Raw genomic sequence first — 19,514 nt, 5'->3', positions numbered from 1 at the left:
GGTCTAATGGGCATACTAATGATTTTAAAGACAACCAGATGCATGTTTTATTTATTTATTTATTTGTCTCATTTTGATAATTGTAGCATATGTTCTTTTCCTATGAACAGTTAATGACTAACAAGTATCTGAGAAACTGAAAAGCAATAAGTAGTCCTGATTTGGAATACTGTCATGTAAAAGAATCAACCCAGGTACATCGTCTTCTCAAACCACACTTTGCTGATGGGTCTCATTTATAACAAGGGAGAAAGAAAAGCTGTTTTTGGTAACATCTATAAAATATGAAGATCTCTCCGAATACTCACAAGGGGATGATCTATGCTTCAAGGACTCTGCAAGTCAAAGTCAACCACAGATACAGAAATATGCTAGAAGGAAGGAATAAGAAATGTTTTACGATTAACATTGTCTTGCTTGGCATTATATATAATTAACTACACCCAAGCAATTAACTTCAATGAGAAAGGGCATTTTACCTCTAGTGTTAAAAATGAAGTAACAATTTCCAAACCTTTTCCTTCTAAGAAAAGCTAACCACTGTAACATGAATTAAAGGATAAGTGGCATTTTTCCAGGCCCTCCTCATTTACATAGAGTGTTTCATTATGAACTGGTTTTACAGCATGCAGATCTACTGTCCCTCTTCAGGAGACCTCCTAAAGGAGGTCTCTTCAGATGGAAGGAGTCCTCAGAGGTCCCTAAGGGCCACCTTTATTGACATTTCAGGCCTCTGTCTGTTTTGTAGACAGTTTCTTATGGGGTATTTTTTGTTACAGCAACGGCATAAGTCACAGAAAAAGCTTCATGGGTGTTGTTTTAAGTGTGATTTAAAGGTTGGGATGGGACATAAGACCAGGCATATTCTACTTCAAACCTAGTCAGGTTCAGTATGACAGTTTGTCACTGGCAAACCTTTCAACCTAACTGGGAGAGACATGCTAAAGACCTTCTTTCCCTCTTTGTGCAGCCTGCACTTCCTAGCTGTGACTAGGAAGCTTCCCAAGCTTCCCCACCGACATCAGTAGAGAGTGCAATAGGCATTTGTTTTTATATCAGAAGTGTCTGGTTATTTGAGAAAAGAAAGAGACCTTGGATGGGAACCACAGGGATCATCAAGTCCAAGTCCTGGGTCCACACAGGACCACCCTAAAAATCAGACCATATGTCTAAGAGCATTGTCCAAATACTTTTTGAACTCCAACAGGCTTAGTGCTGTGACCACTTCCCTTAGGAGCCTGTTCCATTGCCCAACCACTTACTCAGTGAAGAACCTTTTTTCCTAACATCCTGCCTCACCCTCCTGTGTCCCAGTTCCATGCCATCCCCTCTGTCCCCAGAGAGCAGAGATCAGCACCTGCCCCTATGCTCCCCTGGCGAGGAAGCTTAAGGCCATCATGAAGCCTTCCCTCAGCCATCTCTTCTCTAGGCTGAACAAACCAAGAGACCTCAGCCTCTCCTAACACATCTTGTCCTCTATACCATTCACCATCTTTGTAGTGCTCCTTTGAACACTCTCTAATAATTCTATGTCCTTATCAAGGCTGGATTGAAAGAAGTCAGGGAGGTTTTTCCTAATGATCCCCAGTAGGATGCAACCATGGGTGAGTGCATTTGTCAAGTGTATAAAGCCATGCATTGGCTTTACTACAAAGGGTGTAGGAAACAGAGGAATGTGTTCACAAATTAAACACAAATAAACACCTGGACCTAACTTACAGTAGGGAAATTCTTATCAAGGTGATTTGAATCATGGAGCCTAAGATGGCACAGTATTTCAGTTTCAGTACCCTTAAACAGGTGTATTATCTTCTTGCAAATACAGTAAATGCATTTGGATACTTATCTCTGTGTTCACTGATATAATGTCTCCTGCAATTCACGTGGGGAATGATATAAAGCCCTCTAAAATCAAAGGAGACTTTGTATTTCTTTCATTGACCTATGAAACAAACCGTCAAAGAATAATAATGAGAGTTGAATTTTTAAAGTACTGAACTGTGTCTTATTGTAGACATTTAGTCATTTAATAGCAAAAATGTATCTGTCATTTTCCCTGCAGCCTGATTTCCTGTGATCTCTAGAAATCTTCTGAGATCCTAGAATAAATGCTATGATTTAGTGTTCAGTTAATTTATAAGCTGCCTGAACTGATCTGCACCAAAGATTCTATCTTTGGCCTTCTTCTGAAAGCATTTGTTTACAGGTTATCAGACATTAAATTCATATTACCCTGGGCTCACTGGCAAAATTCACAGGTAGTTGATAAACCTGACCTTGTGGAAGTATAGAATCATAGAATCATAGAATATCCTGAGTTGGAAGGGACCCTTAAGGATCATCAAGTCCAACTCTTGACACCGCACAGGTCTACCCAAGTTTAGTATCTTTGAAGCCTTTTAAATAATATAGTGGGGAAAAAAAAAAAGGACTGTTTCCATCCTGAAGCTAATTTGCTTGCTGTTACAGACAACAAGGTTTCTACCGTATATCGATCAGGAAACAGAGGAACTAAGATAAGTAAGTGCATGAAAAGAAAGTAGAAAATAAATAAGTAATTATTAATGATATAGAAATGGAAAATAGCATGCTTTGATCTAGATAACTGCTGCAATTATAAGTTAATCTTAAAGGGGAAATGAGACTAAAAATCATCAGGAGAAAACAGGAATTGTGGTTTAAGTCCTTAGATACACTTAAACATCTAAGACAGCTGCTGTGCATTGCTATGCTGCTGCTCTGTACTGCTATAGTTATGTATTTGCCTATTTTTCCACTGAGGTACAGGTAGAGTAGGGTACTTAATAGAATGGTTTGGGTTGGAATGGTGTTTAAAGATCATTTAATTTCACACACACATGGCATGGGCCGGGACACTTTCCACTAGACCAGGTTGCTCAAACCCCATCCAACCTGGCCTTAAACACTTCCAGGGATGGAACATCCACAGGTTCTCTGGGCAAGCTGTTCCAGTCCCTCACCACTCCCATAGTAAATAATTTCTTCTTCATAACTAATCCACATCTATTTTCAGTTTAAAGCCATTACTCCTTGTTCTATCACCAGATAGTTCTATCACTCCTTGACAAAGAGTCCCTAGAAATACTTAAGGCCAGGTTGAATGGGTCTTTGAGCAACCTGGTCTAATGGGTGGCATCCCTGTCAATGTCAGGAGGGTTGGAACTAGATGATCTATAAGGTCACTTCCAACACAAATCATTCTATGATTCTACGATTCTGTGATTCTATGAATGTTTGCTCTCCAAGAGAAGGGGAAAATCCCATTCAACATTACAAGAGCTGTTGGTGAGAAAGTGACTCTACATATACCTAAAACACGTTTCCATTCCCTGTCTCCTTCGCCTAAGTGTTTTGTTATTTAGCAGTGCATTTCTGTGATAAACAGCTCTGTTGAATGTGATAAAGTCAGTGGTAAACTTGGAAGAGCGACACAGATAAAAAAAAAAAAAAAAAAGAACAGCTGGTAAAACTGAGAGTTTGCTTCCACTTAAAACTGACATCTTAGTATGTAAATGGCTTTAGATTGAGCAATGTTGACGAATGTCTATAAGAAACTAGACAGCAAAAGGAAGAGTTTATTATCATTTTTTGTTTGCTTGAGGGTTTTTTGTTTGTTTGTTTGTAGTTTCTATTTTGAATAGAGTGCTTGTTGATTTTCTTAAGAAAAAGATTCCATATTTTACATTAAATGTTACAATTTCTTTTTTCATTAAATAAATTGGGAGTTCAGAAATGAAGAAAGAAAGAAAGAGAAAGAAATAGAGAAATAGAGAAATAGAGAGAGAGAGAGAGAGAGAGAGAAAGAAAGAAAGACGAAAGAAAGATGTTGATGGCGTTATGAGCATCCTGAAGGAAAAATAATAATAATAATTAAAGAGAAAGAAAAAAAAAAAAAAAAACAACAAACTTCTACTACTTTATCTTTGAAGTGGCCAGGCTGCAAGGGGAAGTAGTTAATTCCCCATGGGTAGACACAAACATTCCATCGCTTGTGACATGTGTAAAGGTTGCTGTTCAGAGCAGACTCTTTTCAGGACCCATTTCTTCTGGGCACTTACATTTCTAAGCCCCTCAAGAGGGCTGTACTTGTGAAAAAGAAAGTGGAAGCTCTGGTGTTCCAGTCTAAGATTACACCATCATTTTTGTGAACAAACTTTGGATCAATCCAGAGTTGGAAGTGAACATGAAAAGTGTCAGTAACTCTTTTATAAGTCTTTTTGTGGTGCATCTGATTGACCCACATTATGATGTACAATAGCATGAAAGAGTGTTAGTAATCAGTGCTAATGAATACATGTACCTACCTGATTCATATACTGGGCATTAACCCTCTCTAATGCTTTTGTTTTGCATTCATTAAAATTCCCATCATGACACAAAATGCTGAACATTTACTATAACAAAAACAAAAGCAAACAAAAAAATTGGACACATTTATTGCAAATTTCAGTCAAAAAAGATATAAATAAGGAAATCACATAGCACAGGCACATTGTCCCAGTCCTACTCTACTTTAGTTCATTAATTAATGTTTTTAGAAAAGATATTTACAGTGAGACCTCAGGCAGATACTCTGAGAGCTTGTGGCATAATCCTTCTCTGTCCTCCCCTCTTCCCCTTCCCCCACCTGCAAAAGAGACTGCTTACTCATTTTTCTTTTTCTTTAAAGCCAGGAAGGACTTGGAAAAATCAATCCTCATGGCTTAGATTTATATAAACTATTTCATAAATCTCATTCTCAAACATACTTCTTATAGAGCTAAAACTGACATTTGTTTACTGGTTTTTTATTAGAAAAAATATATTTTTCTTTCCTCTTTCTTATGAAAGTGGTTTAGATAAACAGAAGATCCTAGCAAAGAAGCTATGTATGTAAGTATGTATGTCTGTATCTAACAAAAATAGTTTTTGTTTGTTTGTTTGTTTTGTTTGTTTTCCCATAATATTAAACTCAAAAAGCTTACCTGGATTAAAAGCACCAGATTTTATCCCAGAACAGATGGATTTTCTATCTGAGATGTTTCTAATACAAGCTATCTTAACCATATACTACAATTATTTTCATAATTTGTAAAACAAATATATCAGTTCTGAGGAAGCACTTGCTATAGTATCATAAAAGGAATTGAGGAATGCAAAAGAGACTCATACAGTGACAAGATAAAAAGCTTTCTGTACGTGTAGCACTCTATCTCAGAGCAGGCTTAAAAATATTTTTCTTTATTCCCCTCTTTTTTCTGTGCCACATACTGCTAAGGAGCCATCAGTATTAGTGAGAATTCAGTAGTGGTGGAACCTGGAGTGTGAAGAGAAGTGGATGGAAAAGTATGCTCAGGAACATGACACTACAGCTACTATTGCAAAGCTGGAGTTCCAGCTACAAATACATCTTACCAACCTATTAAAAGAAATAATAATAAAAGAAAGAAAATAAGATTTTTCTCTGACTGGAAGCTTAATAACAGTAATAATTAAAACAACAACAATAAATGTTCTATATTTGTTGCTCGGTGCTATCTCAGAATTAGCACACATTAGCATGTTCATAGTAAAGAAAAACTAAGGGGAGTTCTTCTATTTGCTCAGCTATCATGAGATTTGTTGCTGAGTTTGTTATCAGAGTGAGCCCTCTGGGGCTTTAGGCAAAGAAATGATTTGAGGATAAGTCTGAAGATTCCTCATGGGCATAGATACAGGAGTCATGCTGTTCATACTTCCCAAGCTACAAAGCTACAATAGCTGACAAATGTTATGGGGATAAAGGACTTTAAGACATTAAGGATCACTCTCTTGAGCATTTTGAGCCTACCAAAACTGAGCTTATGTGCTCCTTCAGAAAACTGGACCTTGGTCTCAATGGTAATGTGGTTTCCCTTGTGGATTACAGATCTGAACTGCAATCATCCTCGTTTGTGTGTAAAAAAGTCCATTTTAATTAAAACTACCATGTTCTTCATCCAGGTAATGTTAGAATCTCCTCAATGATTTGTCTTTATGCACATTCTTCCTTGTCTGAGATGTTGGCTCTCTGCCACTGTTTTGTGTTTTTTTTTTTGTTTTTTTTTTTTATAAAGATTATTCCTGTTCAGTCAACATAACTAATCCCACTCAAATCTTACTTTCTAGCCAGTTCATCACCATTAAAAACAACCTGTGCTTTTTTTTAAAGACTTTCTCTACAATCAAAATTATCAGCCCCCTCATTTAACAATGTATGCAGTTCATGCAGGTAAGGCATCCTACATGTTTCAATTCAGCTTCAAGCTTATTTGGCTGTGCAATATTATTCAATGTCTTGGCTGTGATTTTATGCTCTTGCAATAATGCTGTGAATGCTTGCCATTCATCATAATTCTTCCGATCACCTTTTTCATAGGTAGGGTAAATGAAGTGCAGATGGCAACACTTCCTGGTTTGGCCAAAACAATTATAAATTGATATTATGGGAAAACAGAAACCAGTCATTCTGATTCTTAGCTCTGTGCTCCAAGCTCCAATAAATATCCAAATAAATCAAGTTATCACTAGAAATGTAGTAATGATTATTGTGAGAAGGCAAATGTATAGAATGTTTTTGACAGGTTTCCCAAAGTTCTAATGGTGTAACTACCTGTTGTTGAATTCAACTTAATTATGGAAAAACCCCTAGCACTATATTTTATTCTATACATTTTCTAGAAGTACAAATATTGGATTCTGTATGTTCCAGCTGAAGTGTATACACAGTACTTGGGTCAGACCAAGGCTGCCTTTCAACCTCTAGCCCCATTCTGTACAATAGGGTTTTGCTAGTTGCTGAAAAACAAGGAAAGCAAACAGAAACCTCAAACCAAGACCTCTCTCCCCGCCCCTCCCCCCCCCCCCAAAAAAAAGGCAAACAAACAAAATATTTTTTTCTGAAGAAAAGCAAAATTATACTTCATCTGATCCTTGCTAATGACTCTTGTTGAAAGCTTAACATTTTAAACTTGCTTTAAAAAAAAATTGTCTTTGTTGAGGGGAACTTCAACACATTCTGCCCAGGGAAGCCCAGATTTAGGTATGATGCATTTTGGACTTCACCCCAATGATCTACTTCTCATCCTTATTTATTTTATTCTCATCCTTCACTTCATGATATGACTCAACTCATTAAATATTTCAGACTTAAATTAGCTCCAAGAGAAAGTGTTTCTAAGGCATCCTGGCTTTAGCCAGGATTTCTATTATCCATCAAACTTCTAAACAGGGATTTCCTCCTACTCAGTTCTGAGTAATAATTTGGAAGTGAGATGTTGGTATTCCCTCTGAATGACTGGGCTGAGCTTGTAGTTCAGTATGAATCACTTGCACGTTAGGTACATTGGGAGAGTGCAAACTGTGCTGTAATTAATTTTCATTTTGTAGTTGGAGTGTATATTTTCCACTCAGTTCATTTGCTTCATCAGCAACAACTCAGACTTCCAGCAAACCACACCCTTATCAAAAAAAAAAAAAAAAAAAAAAAAAAAAAGGAATGCAGGAAGAAGAGGCTGAACAAGCATGGACACTCATTTCCTCCAGGGCATATTGTCTCATATCAATGTTCAGATGATGCTTTCAAAAATAAAACTAGAGATCTTGTCATTTTTTATTCCTTAGTGAGGAAGCTACTGCACCAGCTGTGCAATGGCAATCACCAAGTTCTTGTAGTTTCCAGACTCCTCCAAGGTCTGTTTTCACAGACCTTCCCTGGTACTCTTTCATTTATTACTCCTGGATTCCCTCTGCTTACAGATGAAGGACCAGTAACTCTTGAGATCAATAACCTTAAAAAACAGTAGCTCAAGGGATTCTATTTATTTCAAAATGAAATTGGCCAAATGAAACTAACTAAGAGCTGGACGATGTTCTTTTTGAGCACAATTTCCATCACAGAAGTTGAACTGAGTTTTTTGGAAGATACATTTAAGTCTAAATTTTTTAAAGGCTGAAATGTCTGGAAGCTGTCACAAAGTTAAAATAACAACAACTCCTATTTAAATGAATGCAAATGGATACAAAGCTAGAAACAAAAAGAGAGCTATGAATTGTGATGTTGAACATAGCAATGCCTAAAAGTTTCTTGAACACAACTGAAAACACCGAACTAAAAACCTAAGTTCCATTTGCAGTGATCACCAGAGGGTTAGGCTCCTGGGAGTGGGACCTGAGCTGATCATCATGTCAAATGAAGTACCTTCTCCTGAGTAGGAACTGTTAAAGAGGCATGTCTGAAACTGTGGAAAGAAACTTTATTTGGGGAACGTATGGATTTCACAATAGCCAAAAATAAATGTTCTGCAACAGACAATTCAGAACATCTAAATTTGGATTTACAGACAACAGACATTTATTTAGGTGAAGGAAGTTGAAGTCTGTGTGTTTAGAACCATGAAATGAACCCTAGAAACACAGGAGTGAATCCATTGCTTGAGTCTACATTGCTAAATGAGATAGGTTCAGGGAGAACACTGATCACTGAATCTCTGATTGTCCACAGTGTTTAATTATTATCTCTCTGTCTCTGTGCTGGACCTCTGTCTAGATTTCTCTGATATCTCTCTGACTGATGTCTTGGCAGCTTTGAGGCGCACAAACATTTTAACATTCTCTCTTTTTTATTCTGTTTTGTTTTTGTTTCTGTTTTTGTTTGTTTGTTTGTTTACCAGTAGAGCTGTTGTGATAAGTGTAAGCTTTTTTTTTTTTTTTTTTTTTTTTTAAGTTAAATATCCTCTGAAGGATTTGTATATATGCTTCACTGACTTTATTAGAACTCAGGCATTCATCTAGTTTGAAAAAGATTAGTTCATCTTTTTCACCAGAACTAAATGCCTAAAATTTAAGTAAATCAGCATCTTATTCTGTCTTTATTTCACACACTGGCACAAAAAGTAAAAATACAGTCATATCAGTAGGCAGAAGACATTTGTATATTTGAGGGCAGTTGGTATAGAATCAGTAATGGTAGGACACAAAGAAACTAGAGAATGGAGAAAATATATTGATGTTCTAGGTCAAAGAAGGAGAAACAGTTGCCAGAGAGGTCACTGGACCTAGGATCCTCTAAGATAGTCCAGAGGCTGGGTGCTGAAACAGCAGGTCTTGTCAGTCCTGCTCTAGGAGGCCCAGGAGCACACTGTCTTCCACCTCTAAAAAGTGACTATGGGGAAGAGGTTTTTAGTTTCTCTCCTGTACAGAGGAGATGACAACGTTACCTGCTCTCCTTGTTATCTTCCAGAACAGATTCTTGTGAATCAAGGTACAGATCTGAACGTGCTATGGCCCAGGTCCTGTAAACAAAACTAGTTATTTCCAGCAAAATCTTGGCAATGGAATAACAGGTATTTCCCCATTCAGAGCCTAATTCTGCAAGACAGGTGAGGACCCTTTTTATATATTATTTTTATTTTATTTTATTTTATTTTATTTTATTTTGCCTTTTTCTGCTACCAAGATCTGGAAACTTAAGTGTGTACATTGCTTTGGGGTAATGTCTAGTATCTTGCTAGTCATATCTTGTACCCTTTCTGCAGAAAACTTTTCTAGGTGAATGTGATTTTAGTTATGAAATGCAAAATCTTGATACATCCATATTAAGAATATGGAGTAATGGTATAACTAGAGGTTTTGTGTTCTTTATGCTGAAACCACTTGAAGCTGGTGACTGCTGTACACCAACAAAAAGTCAGCAAATACAGGCAGAAACCTTCACTTGACTGCAATATATCTTATTCATGGGAATCTTTCCAGGACAAGCAGGGAAACATTTTTCTACTTTATCTAAATTTTCACAAGGACTGAGTCACAGGCCATTTGCAGAGCTCCTGACTACAGCAGAGCAAATTCTAAGAAACTCTTTATTCAGTGTCCTCTGGTTCAGCAAGGCCCTGGAATTTGGGTGACCACAGGAAGTAGTTGAGAGGTTTTCCAGCCTGACCATATGAGCCGTCTCCCCACAAGAACTTCCTATTTTGGCTGAGTCTCTTCAATCAGTTTGAAGTTGCTCTTTATGATCAATAGTAGTGAGTTTAAGGATGGCTTGTTTGCCTTATGTTTGAGAAGTGGTTCTTGTTCATTGGTTTCTCTTTCTTACATCAGAGCTACTTCTGTTTGTTTTAAGATTTTAAATTGTTGCTAAATTTACAAAGAGAAGCAGAGAGTAAAAAGTGTGTAAAAACTTCTGTCTCCTGAAAAGCTAAAAGTAGAATAAGTAACATGAAACAGAATGGGGAAAGACACAAGATAAACAAAACAAAACTTTTAATACATAGGATGATTTTATAGGTAGACTGCACCTAAATAATAACATGTTATATACATGTATTGCCTAAAATAAATATATATACGTAAAATATTCATAAATTACCTTGAGATGTAAATGTAAATGAACTTGCAGAATTCACAATAATAACAGTGAATACACATATGATATAAAAACATAGGGAAATAAAAAATATACACAATGTACCATTTTCTTCTATGTAGCCCTTGGAAAGTTTCATTTTCATAGGGAGAAAACAACAGTCACTGCACAAAGCCATTAGTGTTTGATGAAAATAAGCTGGCAAAAACTACCTCAGTAACTGAAAGGGATTTGCATTCACAGTTTTTTAGAGGTGTAGGTAAATGAATGATTTCAGTTATTGGAAAATAATATTTGCATTAGAGAGCTTAACATTTAAATATGGCAAAAAGAATGTATCTTATCTGCATTAGATCAGTGCATCTTATTTAGAGAATAGCTATGAATTTGTTGCTTTTCTTTCACAGAGAAGCTCTTCTTTTTCAAGTAGGGGTAAAGAATAACAAACGATTAATTGTTTTGTGTAGCCCATGATCTCTTAATCTCAGACTTAGCACAGATATATAACACTGCTTAGTGGGGGAAAACAGAGATTTGTTTGATAGAAATAAATATTTGAACCCTAACAGGACATTTAAACTACCTGGAATACAGTGACTATCTTGTTCAAAAGTTATGCATTTTAATATTGGGTAATTTAAAAATTCAAAGATCCAATTTGTTGGATCTTTGAAGGAGGAGTTTTTTATCAGTAGTTTGCTTACTAGGAAATGTAACACTAAAAAGAGTTAACTAGAAAACTGGTGAGAAATATATGTATATACTTTTATTTATTTTTTAATGTTAGACCAAGTCATTTAGCTATAACAACTAATATCTTGCCTCCAGCACGGACCAATGTTAGCTTAGAGGATAAATAAGTTCTTTCAATATACTTAGCGACATATACAGTATTGAAAATTAAAATATATTCCTTTCTTCTTTCATGATTAGTTTCCAAAACCTGGAATGAAGATTACTGTCCAAGACAGGATACTTGTGCAGAGGATGTTCAGCTGCTTAACAAGTATGAACAGAAGCCCACCCAATTTTGGATAACTCTATGAGAAACAACTAATTTCTGATAAGGCCCAGAGGCAAAATCTAGAGTTAATGAAATATGTATGATACTTGGTGTGAAAACACTGAGTTCCTAAATCTAAGAAAGGTGAAGAGCAGAACTGACCCTCAAATGTATCCTTCCATTTTCACTTTCAATATGGGTACAGGCCTGTATGGAAATTATTTGAGATATCATAGAACATACATCATGATTTATAAGAATTACTGTTAAAGATATAATTTCATTTTAAAAGCAGCAGTGATGAACACTTGATTTTTTTTTCAGTAATTAAGGCTCCAAACTACTTCAGCATGCTTCTACTTTGTGCAAGGATTAATTTTGACTTTTCAAAAGAACACAAATGAAAGATGCAGATGTAAGTGTATTTGCAAAAGGTGCAAAGATGTCTAGAATACACTTTGTTTTTGTTTGTTTGCTTGTTTGTTTCCTTTCTTTCTATTTGTCTCTCAGGTATGCTAATATCCGTTTGCTCAATGCTGGTTGCAAAATTAAGTTTTAACAGATATGTGTGAATAGTTCTATCAGAACAATTCTGAAAGGAGATCCTCCTCATACAACAGAAAACTACAATAAGAGCTCTGGTCCTATTATAAAGCTTCCAAAACCAGTGGAAAAAGAGCTGTGTTCCGTTATTCCCAGTGCACACCTGGGAATTTACTGCTCTCTTATGTGGCTCTCACCATCTCTTTCTGCTGCAGGCTAGCCCTGTAGCACAGCTCTTTTGTCTCTCCTACCTTTGTCTAAAATTAAACTGATTTGCAGGTTTAAGGCCAAGCCGTTTTGAAGCTTTGGCAAGTGAAAAGAGAGAAAATACTCATGTGAGATCACTTCAGTTCAAACCCTCACATTGACAGAGATGCTTTGCTTCATTTGACTCAAACTGGCCAGATCATTGATCATTTTTATTCTGGCATATCACCTGTGGCATCTCAGAAGGATTTGCTTAGGTTTGATGATGTTACCACAGGTCATAATTTAGTTTATAAAAAAACCTTGGAATAGAATTAAAAGTATTGAGTAGCTATTCTGTTTCCCATACATAGCTACGGAGATGAGTTATTCTCCAAAATACAGCTTTGAATCTGAAAGCAAAGTTTGTCATAAAGAAAATAACTGATGATAAATTCATCATTACTGTCTGAGTCACTGGCATTGACCATATTTCCTCTGTGCAGTGAATTATGAAAAAGAGAGCTAGAATCATAGCTAAAGGTGAGAGTGATATATATAGAGAAAACTACAGCTCTTTGTAATGAGAAAAAATAAAAAATAAAAAAAATTGGGAGTCCTTACTAGTGTAACATGTGCTGTTTATTTGCTAAACTTTAACAAATGTAAAGATATGGAAAACATGAAACTGTAACAAAGTTTATTTGTTTGCCATTTTTATTTTTATTTTACATTTTTTATTTTACATTTTTTATTTTTATTTTTATTTTATTTATATATATATATATATATTTAAGATTTGACATTTTAACTGATACTGACAGAAATTTACCACACCACAGAAATCATTCCTGGAATGCTGTAGTAACCATTTTTTTTTCTTCAAATATTTACTATAATCTGCAGAGTAATTTTTTTAAAAATCACGATTACCTTACACATCAAGGTTTACTCTCTGGCTCTCCAAAATAAGGTCATTATGTCTTAATAGTCTAACACACAATCCCTTCTGCATATGTACATATACTTTTTCTCCACTTTTTTTTTGGTAGAACAACAAATAGTCACTCTTACATGAGGAAAACTTGGCTCAACCTTGCAGATTTGCATAGCTGTACGGAAGCTTGGCTTTCCTTACAGTTTAATCTTTTCTCACTTACACTTCTAGACTTCTACATGCTGGCAGTTGCGTTTCCAGCTAAAATCAGACATATAGAATTCTCTTGTCCCCTGGACAGACCATAAGCCTCTTCCAGGGTGTTTCTGGTATTATGACTACATTCCTTTATTTTAATGTCAAAGCTAAGTGGACTGTTGCCAAGAAACAAAATTATACCAAGAACCCTGCATTGCTGCCAGACCATCTAAGCCAATGACTGAAATACAATTAAAATTAATTTTCCTTCTTTCTGTGGAACTGAAGCGGACATGGACTGCAGCTGTTGTGATCTGGTTTATGGGCTATCATTCCCACCTCACTTAACTCTTACTGGTACATTTTCAAAGTGAAATAGTAGAAGTTCTTTCCGTCTGTTTAATGGAAGTTGTATACTCCAGATTTCACATAATAATTCTCCTTCTTTATAGAGTGTCATGATTATTTGGAGTTCTTTTCAAAATAAGTAAAAAGGAAGGTAATTGGATTCTGTTCACCACTTTACTGGTGTAAATCTGGAAAGACTATCTGTTTTGCAGGGATGAGGTTGGATGTAAATCTTCATGATAAATTAACAGAATATGGACTAAAATCCATTCAGTATATCATTCAATGATATACTAATGCACACTTCAAAATACTCTTGTATTGTCCAAAATCATTTTGATGCATGGTAGGGTGCATGGTGTCCAGATTAATTTACTGAGAATGCAACTGTGATGGCAAAGAGACCAAAGATCTACGTCACAGGACTGCTATCACATCCATGATTTTGGGACAAGAATCATGTTTTTGCCTAGGAGTAGAGAGTCAGACACCTTGTCAGGAGGTCTGAACACATATATACTCAACTGTATTAAAATAGATCCTCTAGATCCTACCCATCTGCACTTCATGGATTTTCTGTCAATGTTTCTGTGGGCCATCTTAGAGAACCATTAAGATCACTTTCCCAAGATGTTGTGACAGTATGACAAATGAGGGAAGAATATATCCTTTTATCTTCAAATTATATTATATTATTGCCTGAATTATATTCCTTTTCGTGGACAAGAATTTATAGGGAAAAAAAAATATTCTGACCCCACTTCTGACCTCTAATAATGATATATGGAGACCTGGATACGGCATTTCCTCAAGAGTTACTCTTTATGATAAACAAGCTCTGAATCACTCTTGATGCTGCAGAAGTCATGTACTAAAGACAAGTTGTCAAGTCAAAAATGCTTTTCTATTCTTTCAAGCTTTTTAATTGATAATTTCAGAGAGTTCCACAAACAAACAAACAGACAGACAAACAGGCAAACAGACAAACAGACAAACAAAATTTAATTATATGAAATAGAAACCATTTTTCTGATAGAAGTTATTCAAATGCATTTGAATACCTAAGTACATGTATTCCCTTAGGCCTGCACATTCAGTAACTGTGTGCGTATGCACCATATGACATTTGTTATGCATGTTTTCTGCTATATGTTCATACATAAATCAGTCACCATGCCAGTCTAGAAGCTACAAATTGTATATGTACAAACACATAATACAATGACTTCTGTTAAGCATACTAAATTGTATTATAGAAAGATATTAATGCATGCTGATATTTCAAAGAATGTTTTCGATTTAGGACTTCTCTTTAAATAAGACCTCAGATCTATTTTTATCCTGCTAGATATCTTATGAATTCAATAATACAAGTTTGTTAACATGTGATTATGTATTGGATCCTAGAAATTATGCATTGCCAATTATTTATTTGATTTTTGAGACCACTTCCAAACTAAGAAATTATGCATCTAAGGGAAGACATAAAAACGTGTATCTGATCAACATAAAACACTGGGTGAATAAACACAGAAAATTAATGTGAAACTTTGTTATAGGTGTAGAATTCTATTAAATTACATCTGCATAATTATTGAAATGAATAAGCATAAAATAAAATCTTGTCCCATAAAAGCTTCTAACCTTGAGTTTTCTGTTGTTTTGCTTATTTTAACTGCAAATTATAAAAACAGTAAATAAAAATAATGACCATAAACAAACAAAAAATTATGAGTTCTGAATTCCATATTTTATTATTTTATTTTATTTTATTTTATTTTATTTTATTTTATTTTATTTTATTTTATTTTATTTTATTTCATTTCATTTCATTTCATTTCATTTCATTTTGCCTGTGAGTAACTATGAGAATACTTCTTTATCAAGATGCATGCTGAAGGACACTCTTATTTTTGATGGAAAAACCTACTTTTTATGTCTGTGAATACAGTCATACCATTATTCATTTCAGAGTTGCAGCTCTAGTTTTGTTCAGCCAGCCAGGAACTTCTGAATGCTCTTCATTTGTTATTATTATTAACCTAATTAAGGAGAAAAGACCAAATTAGTCAATTTGGACATCTACTTACATTTAAAGAACTCCATGAGGCTGTTTTCAAATTACTAGAGCCTAACCTTGATACAATATCTGTAGGGTTTTATGAGACCTCCAGAAGGAGCTTGTATCTACTGCCAAAGGACTTACCCCTCTCCATTCCTTGTATGTTTTCTTTGTATGGATTTTTCTATTGCCCTTGCTCAATTAACTATGCCTGCAAAGGTTTCCAGTTTTTGAAACTCATTTATTCTGTTAAACAGTTAAAATTTATGTTGTGCCATGTGTTGTACCATGTTGTGTTGTAACACTGCTATACAATCTTGTATAGGAATGCTATATATATTATGTAGCAAGGTATATCTTATATACCTTGTCTGGTATTATATTATATACCTTGTCTGGTATTAAGTACAAGACAAAACTCTCTCCATGAAGCAGTCAAAATAAAGCTCCTGTTGGTTCTGGAAGTTGGAGAGTTCAGCTGGGTGGATGTTGTCTACTCTATGCAAGTTGAACTCTCATATCAAAAGTTACTGAGCAAATGTTGAGAAACAGTACTGATGACAAAAAATGTGAGACTATATCATCTTTTAACTTTTAAAGCAAAGAAAATCTAGACTGGTTATATTTATGTGTCTTTTTTTTTTTTTTTTTTTTTTTTTAATTCTGCTACAATAAACATCTGTATTTTACACTGTTTTCCTCAGATATTGAAGCTTAAATTTTTATTTTATTTTACTTTATTTTGGCAGTTCATATACCAGTTATCTGTGTTCATGGCTCTCAGATTGTGAACTGTGCCACTTGTTTAGTTTTAGTATGATAACAGGGTCACAGGTTAATTCAAATGGGAAGGAACATCAGGAGGTCTCTAACCCAAGCTGCTGCTCAAAACAGGGACAGCTCTGAAGTCAAACAAAGCTGCTCAAGACTTGAGCAGCTTGAGTTGGACCTTGAAAACTTTCAAATATGGGGATGACACAACCTCTCTTGTCAACCTGTTAGTACCACTTTTCTCAATTTAAACACAGTAAGATTTTAAATTTAATATAAATAAGAAAAAAACCAACAATTTCAAGAGTTCAGACTGGCTGAGAAGAAGATAAAAATGTTTGCATATGGGTTTTTCTGCTCTTCAGAAGCATATTTTATTTTATTTTATTTTATTATTTTATTTTATTTTATTTTATTTTATTTTATTTTATTTTATTTTATTTTATTTTATCATTTTATTTTATTTTATTTTATTTTTGCTGTTTTGTTTTTAACTCTCTTCAAAAATATGCATCACACACCTTTAGGAAAGTATCAGAAGACAATAAGGCTACATCTACCTTCCCACTGTGGCCAAGGAACTATGCTCACTTTTCTGTCCTGTTCCTAGTAGTTTTCACATTATTCAGTGTTCTTTTGCACAGTTCAAGATTATCCTCCCAGTACTGAATCAGGTAAGCCATGGCTTTATGAGAAAATGAAGCCATATACTATAACCAAGATGCAATCCAAATGCCTCCTGGTAAGAGCAGCCAGAGTTTTTCCAACATTATCAAATGTTTACCTACTGAGAACTTATGTTTGTTGTTGGTCAGAACAAAATACCACAAACTCTAGCAATGTAGGGGTTAAATACAATCTTGATTCACTCTATATTGTATAACGTTTTGTATTGTAAAGTTTATTTGTGATGTCATTTCAGTGATTGAAATGATTTGCTGGCTCAATGAAGTATATGGCTTTTTTATAGATTTGAAAGAGTACAAAAAGTTACAGTTGTGCAGCAGTAGATGCAGAAAGTAATTCAGCATACTAGAGAGCAAAAAATGGACAGGTTAATGGACATATATGGAACTCTGCTGCATTTAGTGAAGCTATTTTAAATTCTGTAAGAAGTTAATCCTGCTCCAATAACTTGACTAAAGACTGTAAAAATATCTTTGCCAGGAAAGGATATCAACATTTTAAATCTACTTTATGCTGATAAAGAGAGGGAGGGGAGAGGAGTCCATTTTCACGGGATAAAATGGAATTGAAACAGAAACCTCTTTGTCTCACGAAATATTGCACCTGCATTAAGTCCACTGCTGATCAGTCAAAATCTGTTTTTTTCCTTCTCCTCCCTGCCTTCAATATTTTCAGCAGTGAGGAATGTGAGGCATGTACACCATTATTCTTGTCACTGAAAATTTATTTCTTCAGCTGTGAAAAAGAATAGACCTTCCTCACCTAAGTTAGGGTCAGAAAGTTGTCTCAGCAATGCACTGGTACCTTGTAACACTATATTACACTATTCAGGGCTTCATATTTGTGTGACAGACTTCAGCGATCCATTTTCTGCTCATCTAAAACCCAGGGTTAGGGGTCTTGTTCTGACTAGGAAAGTCTTTTAGAAATGTGTGGTGGTTTCCAAGCAATGCAACAATGTAGAAATCTTTTATTTATTTATTTATTTTTATTTGATGTAGAAACCTTTTACCCAAGCCATTCAAAGAAAGAAGCCTAGCAATGTGAATGTGTCTAGTTTGTTTCCAGCTTGGTCAGTCACCATGAGTGGGAGAATGTGTGCATTCTTGTTCAAAGAATACTTATTGATACTCCCATCTCAAGCTTGCAGAGCATTTCAGAAACAATTTCCCTAAAGGCTATCCTTAGCCTGGTTTTATACAATCTGTGCATTAACAACTTTTATTATGGAACAGATTTTATATTCATGACATTCAGAGATGACAGCAAGCTTAGAGAGGCTGCATGCATTTGAGACTATGATCAGAATTTAAAACAAATTGATTACATTTAAGAAAATTTTCAAATTTAGCAGGATAGAATTTTGAAAAGATCAGTGTTATATGTAGGAAGTGGAAAGTGAAATATTTCTTTTGGAAGAAACAATACTGAAATGCTGTCTGGCAGGTTATAGTAGTAGAAAAATACACTCACACAAAAACCCTCTTAACTCAAGATGAAACATATTCTGATTGTGGATCAAAACTTTGATGTACTTAGCAGAATACTGCAGAAATAATTCTAGTCTACCACACCTTAATGTATCTAGCTGGGATTCCTGTACTTTTCAACTTCACTCTTAAAGGAAAGTTGTACGTGGTCTGAATAAAGACCAGAAGTCAATACTCCAGAGGATAACAACATGGAAAATGAAAGATTAAATGATGTACACTCACGGTGAAGGGAGTCCCTATTCTTTAAAAGAGGAAAGACAAGTGCAAAGAGGAGTCTTGTCTCTGCATATACAAAATGACAGCAATCAGCTCAACAAATCTACTGGGGTAATGACAGGACAAAATCAATTTGGCTGCTATGAAGATTTAAGCAACATGTTCAAGAACTGCCATGTGGAACTACAAACACGGAAACATTTAGGGCTGATCACAGAATCATGCAATCACAGAACAGCTGAGGTTGGAAGGGACCTCTGAGGATCATCCAACCTCCCTGCCAACCAGGATCACCTAGAGCACATTATGCAGGATGGCATCCAGAGAAGGAGACTTTTCAACCTCTCTGGACAGCCTGTTCCAGTGCTCTGTCACTCTCACAGTGACCCCCTCATATTCAGCCAGAACCTCCTGTGCTGCAGTTTGTGCCCATCGTGTCTCATCCTGTCACTGGGCACAACTGAAAAGGTACTCCATCCTCTTGACACCCTCCCCACAGATAATTATACACATTGATGTGTTTCCCTCAATCTTCTATTTTCTGGGCTAAACAGGCCTTGTTCTCTCAGCCTGTTCTCAGAGCCCAGAACTGGACACAATACTCATATATTTCATATATTGAAAAAATAGTAACTGTCTTCATCTCTCTGGCACTTCCCATTTTTCCAAGACTTCTCTGAAAATAT

General features: G+C 35.4%; 1 long non-coding RNA gene across 1 annotated transcript; it reads left to right on the top strand.

Annotated features, from left to right (window-relative positions):
• Window positions 1-4,494: 4,494 nt before the first annotated feature.
• LOC106016573 (uncharacterized) lies at window positions 4,495-16,160 on the top strand. The gene is made up of 4 exons (XR_001189388.5): window positions 4,495-4,893; window positions 6,148-6,250; window positions 9,260-9,398; window positions 11,318-16,160. It is a non-coding gene; the product is annotated as an uncharacterized lncRNA (long non-coding RNA).
• The last annotated feature ends 3,354 nt before the right edge of the window (window positions 16,161-19,514 follow it).

Source organism: Anas platyrhynchos, chromosome 1 (assembly GCF_047663525.1).
Source record: "Anas platyrhynchos isolate ZD024472 breed Pekin duck chromosome 1, IASCAAS_PekinDuck_T2T, whole genome shotgun sequence".
Taxonomy (NCBI): domain Eukaryota; kingdom Metazoa; phylum Chordata; class Aves; order Anseriformes; family Anatidae; genus Anas; species Anas platyrhynchos.
Note: the sequence above shows the minus strand (reverse complement) of the source record. Positions and strands in the feature narration are given on the sequence as shown.